Source organism: Oncorhynchus keta, chromosome 6 (genome assembly GCF_023373465.1).
Source record: "Oncorhynchus keta strain PuntledgeMale-10-30-2019 chromosome 6, Oket_V2, whole genome shotgun sequence".
Taxonomy (NCBI): Eukaryota; Metazoa; Chordata; class Actinopteri; order Salmoniformes; family Salmonidae; genus Oncorhynchus; species Oncorhynchus keta.
This window is the reverse complement of record NC_068426.1, coordinates 5,688,212-5,697,410: the sequence shown is the minus strand read 5'-3', so window position 1 is coordinate 5,697,410 and position 9,199 is coordinate 5,688,212.

Genomic DNA, 9,199 nt, shown 5'->3' with positions numbered 1-9,199 from the left:
ATCATAACACTACACTTATCTATCATAACACTCTACACTTATCTATCATAACACTCTACACTTATCTATCATAACACACTACACTTATCTATCATAACACACTACACTTATCTATCATAACACTACACTTATCTATCATAACACTCTACACTTATCTATCATAACACTCTACACTTATCTATCATAACACTCTACACTTATCTATCATAACACACTACACTTATCTATCATAACACACTACACTTATCTATCATAACACTACACTTATCTATCATAACACTCTACACTTATCTATCATAACACTCTACACTTATCTATCATAACACTACACTTATCTATCATAACACTCTACACTTATCTATCATAACACTACACTTATCTATCATAACACTCTACACTTATCTATCATAACACTCTACACTTATCTATCATAACACTCTACACTTATCTATCATAACACTCTACACTTATCTATCATAACACTCTACACTTATCTATCATAACACTCTACACTTATCTATCATAACACTCTACACTTATCTATCATAACACTCTACACTTATCTATCATAACACTCTACACTTATCTATCATAACACTCTACACTTATCTATCATAACACTCTACACTTATCTATCATAACACTACACTTATCTATCATAACACTCTACACTTATCTATCATAACACTACACTTATCTATCATAACACTACACTTATCTATCATAACACTACACTTATCTATCATAACACTACACTTATCTATCATAACACTACACTTATCTATCATAACACTCTACACTTATCTATCATAACACTCTACACTTATCTATCATAACACTCTACACTTATCTATCATAACACTACACTTATCTATCATAACACTACACTTATCTATCATAACACTACACTTATCTATCATAACACTACACTTATCTATCATAACACTACACTTATCTATCATAACACACTACACTTATCTATCATAACACTACACTTATCTATCATAACACTCTACACTTATCTATCATAACACTACACTTATCTATCATAACACTACACTTATCTATCATAACACTACACTTATCTATCATAACACTACACTTATCTATCATAACACTACACTTATCTATCATAACACTACACTTATCTATCATAACACTACACTTATCTATCATAACACTACACTTATCTATCATAACACTACACTTATCTATCATAACACTACACTTATCTATCATAACACTACACTTATCTATCATAACACTCTACACTTATCTATCATAACACTACACTTATCTATCATAACACTCTACACTTATCTATCATAACACTACACTTATCTATCATAACACTACACTTATCTATCATAACACTACACTTATCTATCATAACACTACACTTATCTATCATAACACTACACTTATCTATCATAACACTCTACACTTATCTATCATAACACTACACTTATCTATCATAACACTACACTTATCTATCATAACACTACACTTATCTATCATAACACTCTACACTTATCTATCATAACACTCTACACTTTTCTCTCCTGATCTTATGTGAAGTTAATGTGATAAAATGTGACAACATGTAAACATTAAAATGTGATAACATAAAACTACACATGTGAAAATGTTTGAGCACGTGTGAGATCATGATCTCATGTGAAATACACATGTGAACAACTCACCTCACATGACTCTTTTTAATTCACATTTGGTTTCACATGTGAACAACTCACCTCACATGACTCTTTTTAATTCACATTTGGTTTCACATGTGAACAACTCACCTCACATGACTCTTTTAAAGTCACATTTGAGCTCAACATGTAAAAACAGCTAATGAAACCAATACATTTCACATGTCTTTTTTTTAGGGAAGTAATGAAATTATATGAGAGTTTAAAGGTAAATTGTTCAACTTAAAGAGTGTAAACATTTTAAATGATGACAATTCTATTTGATGTGCTCACTAAGCACTGGCTTCTCAATATGACCCCAGCCTGGGATTTGAACTCACAACCTCTGGGATTGGGGTACACTTATCTTTCTGCTGTGCCACAAAGAATACTGCATTTGGAGAAGTCCCTTACACATTCATTACCCATAATACATCTCTGCACTGAGCAAAAGACCACCATCTGCATTGCTATTTTAGTCTTCTGTTATTCTGACTATTCCCTCGTCATTGATTGGAGGGGGTTTTCTGTATAGTCGTCTGATTCTACTTTAATTTTACTCCTGATTCATTATGAAAAATATAAGTGTATTTTTTTTTTTTAACAAAGCTGAGTTACTTTAAAGTCCAACGTGGAGGAATACAGTTGATCCAGTCAGTCAGTGACACGGACGTGTTGATGTAACAGGAAGTTCAGAATGCTGTGAAACAAGAGGTTGTGAGTTCAAATCCCAGGTGAGGACAAGTTGAAAAATAATGATTCTATAAAGAAACACACATCAGATCAGTGGGTTTTAGAAACGTGTGATGTCTCTCTGTCTCTCTCTCTCTCTCTCTCTCTCTCAATTAAATTAAACTCAAGGGGTTTTATTGACATGGGAAACACATGTTAACATTACCAAAGCAAGTGAAATAGATAATAAACTAAAGTGAAATAAACAATCATTCATGTGGCAACAGGTCACACTGTGGTATTTCACCCAATAGATATCGGAGTTTATCAAAATTGGAATTGTTTAAAAATTCTTTGTGGGTCTGTATAATCTAAGGAAAATATGTGTCTCTAATGCTTAATTTACTGAAGCAAGTCAGTACAATGAGTCAGTTCTTCCATTATGCTGAATACTGTGAGGAGCCCTCCCTCTAGTGGTAAAGTAATGCCAGTACAATGAGTCAGTTCTTCCATTATGCTGAATACTGTGAGGAGCCCTCCCTCTAGTGGTACAGTAATGCCAGTACAATGAGTCAGTTCTTCCATTATGCTGAATACTGTGAGGAGCCCTCCCTCTAGTGGTACAGTAATGCCAGTACAATGAGTCAGGTCTTCCATTATGCTGAATACTGTGAGGAGAGTTCCCTGTCATGCCAGTCTATTATCTTCTGCAATCAATAACATGCATTTTGCTATACGTTTAAATGTTTAAATGTTATACGTTTAAATGTTTAAATGTTCTCATTATGTAGAAACAGGGAGGTTTATATTATGTCAACCATAGGTGGTCATCTGTTTCTACTTCACAGTCAAAACAACACATATCACAGCCATAGTCAGTCAAAACAACACATATCACAGCCATAGTCAGTCAAAACAACACATATCACAGCCATAGTCAGTCAAAACAACACATATCACAGCCATAGTCAGTCAAAACAACACATATCACAGCCATAGTCAGTCAAAACAACACATATCACAGCCATAGTCAGTCAAAACAACACATATCACAGCCATAGTCAGTCAAAACAACACATATCACAGCCATAGTCAGTCAAAACAACACATTTCACAGCCACAGTCAGTCAAAACAACACATTTCACAGCCATAGTCAGTCAAAACAACACATATCACAGCCATAGTCAGTCAAAACAACACATATCACAGCCATAGTCAGTCAAAACAACACATATCACAGCCACAGTCAGTCAAAACAACACATATCACAGCCATAGTCAGTCAAAACAACACATATCACAGCCATAGTCAGTCAAAACAACACATATCACAGCCACAGTCAGTCAAAACAACACATATCACAGCCATAGTCAGTCAAAACAACACATATCACAGCCACAGTCAGTCAAAACAACACATATCACAGCCACAGTCAGTCAAAACAACACATATCACAGCCACAGTCAGTCAAAACAACACATATCACAGCCATAGTCAGTCAAAACAACACATATCACAGCCATAGTCAGTCAAAACAACACATATCACAGCCACAGTCAGTCAAAACAACACATATCACAGCCCCAGTCAGTCAAAACAACCATTAACATTGATGAGACTGTAGTGGAGCAGGTCGAGAGTTTCAAGTTCCTTGGTGTCCACATCACTTCCAAACTATCATGGTCCAAACACACCAAGACAGTTGTGAAGAGGGCACGACAACACCTTTTCCCCCTCAGGACACTGAAATGTTTTGGTCCCCAGATCCTCCAAATGTTCTACAGCTGCACCATCGAGAGCATCCTAAACCGGTTGCGTCACCGCCTGGCATCGCAACTGCTCGGTATCTGACTGTAAGGCAGGGTAGTGCGTTCAGCCCAGTACATCACAGGGGCCATGCTTCCTGGCATCCAGGATCTACTGTACATTACAGTTTATTAGGGAACAACTACCACTTAATATAGCCACTTTACAAGACAAACAAACAATGTTAATTAAAGTGGTTAGAATTCCAAAACGCACCATTATAGATGTGGCCATAAGCCAAAATACAAAATTCTGCCAAAATGGCCCCCACCAGTACTTGTCCAGTGATCTCGGTGATCACTGTCCAACCGCATGTATTAGAGATACCGAAAAAGATTAACGAGGATCCTTCCTATAATTATGAAGAGACTATAATTATCAATCTGCCAACTAAGTACATGCGATTTTCCAATTCACATAAGGATGTATCTGATGATTTATTCATCAGTACTTTGGACGGTTGATGGTTGATCGTGTCCCCGCTTATAAATATCTGGGCAGCTGAATTGACGAGAAGCGATCTTTTCAAAAAGCATGTTGAGGAGTCCGTTAGAGAAATTAAGAATTTAATTAGCTTCTTGTATTGGAACAGGCCATGTATTTAATTAAAAAGCAGAAAACTAATAACTCTGTCAACACTGGTGATGTCGTCTATATGACTATGGTGATGTCGTCTATATGACTCTATGGTGATGTTGTCTATATGACTCTATGGTGATGTTGTCTATATGACTCTATGGTGATGTTGTCTATATGACTCTATGGTGATGTTGTCTATATGACTCTATGGTGATGTCGTCTATATGACTATGGTGATGTCATCTATATGACTATGGTGATGTCGTCTATATGACTCTATGGTGATGTCGTCTATATGACTATGGTGATGTCGTCTATATGACTCTATGGTGATGTCGTCTATATGACTCTATGGTGATGTCGTCTATATGACTCTATGGTGATGTCGTCTATATGACTCTATGGTGATGTCGTCTATATGACTCTATGGTGATGTCGTCTATATGACTCTATGGTGATGTCGTCTATATGACTCTATGGTGATGTCGTCTATATGACTATGGTGATGTCTCTATATGACTCTGTGGTGATGACGTCTATATGACTCTATGGTGATGTCGTCTATATGACTCTATGGTGATGTCGTCTATATGACTCTATGGTGATGTCGTCTATATAACTATGGTGATGTCGTCTATATGACTCTATGGTGATGTCGTCTATATGACTCTATGGTGATGTCGTCTATATGACTCTATGGTGATGTCGTCTATATGACTCTATGGTGATGTCGTCTATATGACTCTATGGTGATGTCGTCTATATGACTCTATGGTGATGTCGTCTATATGACTCTATGGGGATGTCGTCTATATGACTCTATGGTGATGTCGTCTATATGACTCTGTGGTGATGTCGTCTATATGACTATGGTGATGTCATCTATATGACTATGGTGATGTCATCTATATGACTATGGTGATGTCATCTATATGACTATGGTGATGTCATCTATATGACTATGGTGATGTCATCTATATGACTATGGTGATGTCGTCTATATGACTATGGTGATGTCGTCTATATGACTCTATGGTGATGTCGTCTATATGACTATGGTGATGTCGTCTATATGACTCTATGGTGATGTCGTCTATATGACTATGGTGATGTCGTCTATATGACTCTATGGTGATGTCGTCTATATGACTCTATGGTGATGTCGTCTATATGACTCTATGGTGATGTCGTCTATATGACTCTATGGTGATGTCGTCTATATGACTCTATGGTGATGTCGTCTATATGACTCTATGGTGATGTCGTCTATATGACTCTATGGTGATGTCGTCTATATGACTCTATGGTGATGTCGTCTATATGACTCTATGGTGATGTCGTCTATATGACTCTGTGGTGATGTCGTCTATATGACTCTATGGTGATGTCGTCTATATGACTTTCTGGTGATGTCCTATATGACTCTATGGTGATGTCGTCTATATGACTCTATGGTGATGTCGTCTATATGACTCTATGGTGATGTCGTCTATATGACTCTATGGTGATGTCGTCTATATGACTCTATGGTGATGTTGTCTATATGACTCTATGGTGATGTCGTCTATATGACTCTATGGTGATGTCGTCTATATGACTCTATGGTGATGTCGTCTATATGACTCTATGGTGATGTCGTCTATATGACTCTGTGGTGATGTCGTCTATATGACTCTATGGTGATGTCGTCTATATGACTCTATGGGGATGTCGTCTATATGACTCTATGGGGATGTCGTCTATATGACTCTATGGTGATGTCGTCTGTATGACTCTGTGGTGATGTCGTCTATATGACTCTATGGTGATGTCGTCTATATGACTCTATGGTGATGTCGTCTATATGACTCTATGGTGATGTCGTCTATATGACTATGGTGATGTCGTCTATATGACTCTATGGTGATGTCGTCTATATGACTCTATGGTGATGTCGTCTATATGACTCTATGGTGATGTCGTCTATATGACTCTATGGTGATGTCGTCTATATGACTATGGTGATGTCGTCTATATGACTCTATGGTGATGTCGTCTATATGACTCTATGGTGATGTCGTCTATATGACTCTATGGTGATGTCGTCTATATAACTATGGTGATGTCGTCTATATGACTCTATGGTGATGTCGTCTATATGACTCTATGGTGATGTCATCTATATGACTCTATGGTGATGTCGTCTATATGACTCTGGTGATGTCGTCTATACGACTCTATGGGGATGTCGTCTATATGACTATGGTGATGTCGTCTATACGACTCTATGGTGATGTCGTCTATATGACTCTATGGTGATGTCGTCTATATGACTCTATGGTGATGTCGTCTATATGACTATGGTGATGTCGTCTACATGACTCTATGGTGATGTCGTCTATATGACTATATGGTGATGTCGTCTATATGACTCTATGGGGATGTCGTCTATATGACTCTATGGTGATGTCGTCTATATGACTCTATGGTGATGTCGTCTATATGACTCTATGGTGATGTCGTCTATATGACTCTATGGTGATGTCGTCTATATGACTCTATGGTGATGTCGTCTATATGACTCTGTGGTGATGTCGTCTATATGACTCTATGGTGATGTCGTCTATATGACTCTATGGTGATGTCGTCTATATGACTCTATGGTGATGTCATCTATATGACTATGGTGATGTCTCTATATGACTCTGTGGTGATGTCGTCTATATGACTCTATGGTGATGTTGTCTATATAACTATGGTGATGTCGTCTATATGACTCTATGGTGACGTCGTCTATATGACTCTATGGTGATGTCGTCTATATGACTCTGTGGTGATGTTGTCTATATGACTCTATGGTGATGTCGTCTATATGACTCTGTGGTGATGTCGTCTATATGACTCTATGGGGATGTCGTCTATATAACTATGGTGATGTCGTCTATATAACTATGGTGATGTCGTCTATATAACTATGGTGATGTCGTCTATATAACTATGGTGATGTCATCTATATAACTATGGTGATGTCGTCTATATAACTATGGTGATGTCGTCTATATAACTATGGTGATGTTGTCTATATAACTATGGTGATGTCGTCTATATAACTATGGTGATGTCGTCTATATGACTCTATGGTGATGTCGTCTATATGACTATGGTGATGTCGTCTATATGACTCTATGGTGATGTCGTCTATATGACTCTATGGTGATGTCGTCTATATGACTCTATGGTGATGTCGTCTATATGACTATGGTGATGTCGTCTATATGACTCTATGGTGATGTCGTCTATATGACTCTATGGTGATGTCGTCTATATGACTCTATGGTGATGTCGTCTATATGACTCTATGGTGATGTCGTCTATATGACTCTATGGTGATGTCGTCTATATGACTCTATGGTGATGTCGTCTATATGACTCTATGGTGATGTCGTCTATATGACTCTATGGTGATGTTGTCTATATGACTCTATGGTGATGTCGTCTATATGACTATGGTGATGTTGTCTATATGACTCTATGGTGATGTCGTCTATATAACTATGGTGATGTCGTCTATATGACTATGGTGATGTCGTCTATATGACTATGGTGATGTCATCTATATGACTATGGTGATGTCGTCTATATGACTATGGTGATGTTGTCTATATGACTCTATGGTGATGTCGTCTATATGACTCTATGGTGATGTCGTCTATATGACTCTATGGTGATGTCGTCTATATGACTCTATGGTGATGTCGTCTATATGACTCTATGGTGATGTCGTCTATATGACTCTATGGTGACGTCGTCTATATGACTCTATGGTGATGTCGTCTATATGACTCTATGGTGATGTCGTCTATATGACTCTATGGTGATGTCGTCTATATGACTCTATGGTGATGTCATCTATATGACTCTATGGTGATGTCGTCTATATGACTATGGTGATGTCGTCTATATGACTCTATGGTGATGTCGTCTATATGACTCTATGGTGATGTCGTCTATATGACTATGGTGATGTCGTCTATATGACTCTGTGGTGATGTCGTCTATATGACTCTGTGGTGATGTCGTCTATATGACTCTGTGGTGATGTCGTCTATATAACTATGGTGATGTCGTCTATATGACTCTATGGTGATGTCGTCTATATGACTATGGTGATGTCGTCTATATGACTCTGTGGTGATGTCGTCTATATGACTCTGTGGTGATGTCGTCTATATGACTCTGTGGTGATGTCGTCTATATGACTCTGTGGTGATGTCGTCTATATAACTATGGTGATGTCGTCTATATGACTCTATGGTGATGTCGTCTATATGACTATGGTGATGTCATCTATATGACTATGGTGATGTCTCTGATGAGGATAGGCTGCCCGTCCTGTTGGGGGAGGACGCAGAGAGCTGTGGTTTGGCAGAGCACCACATTGCTGCCTGCCATAAAATGAGGGACAGTG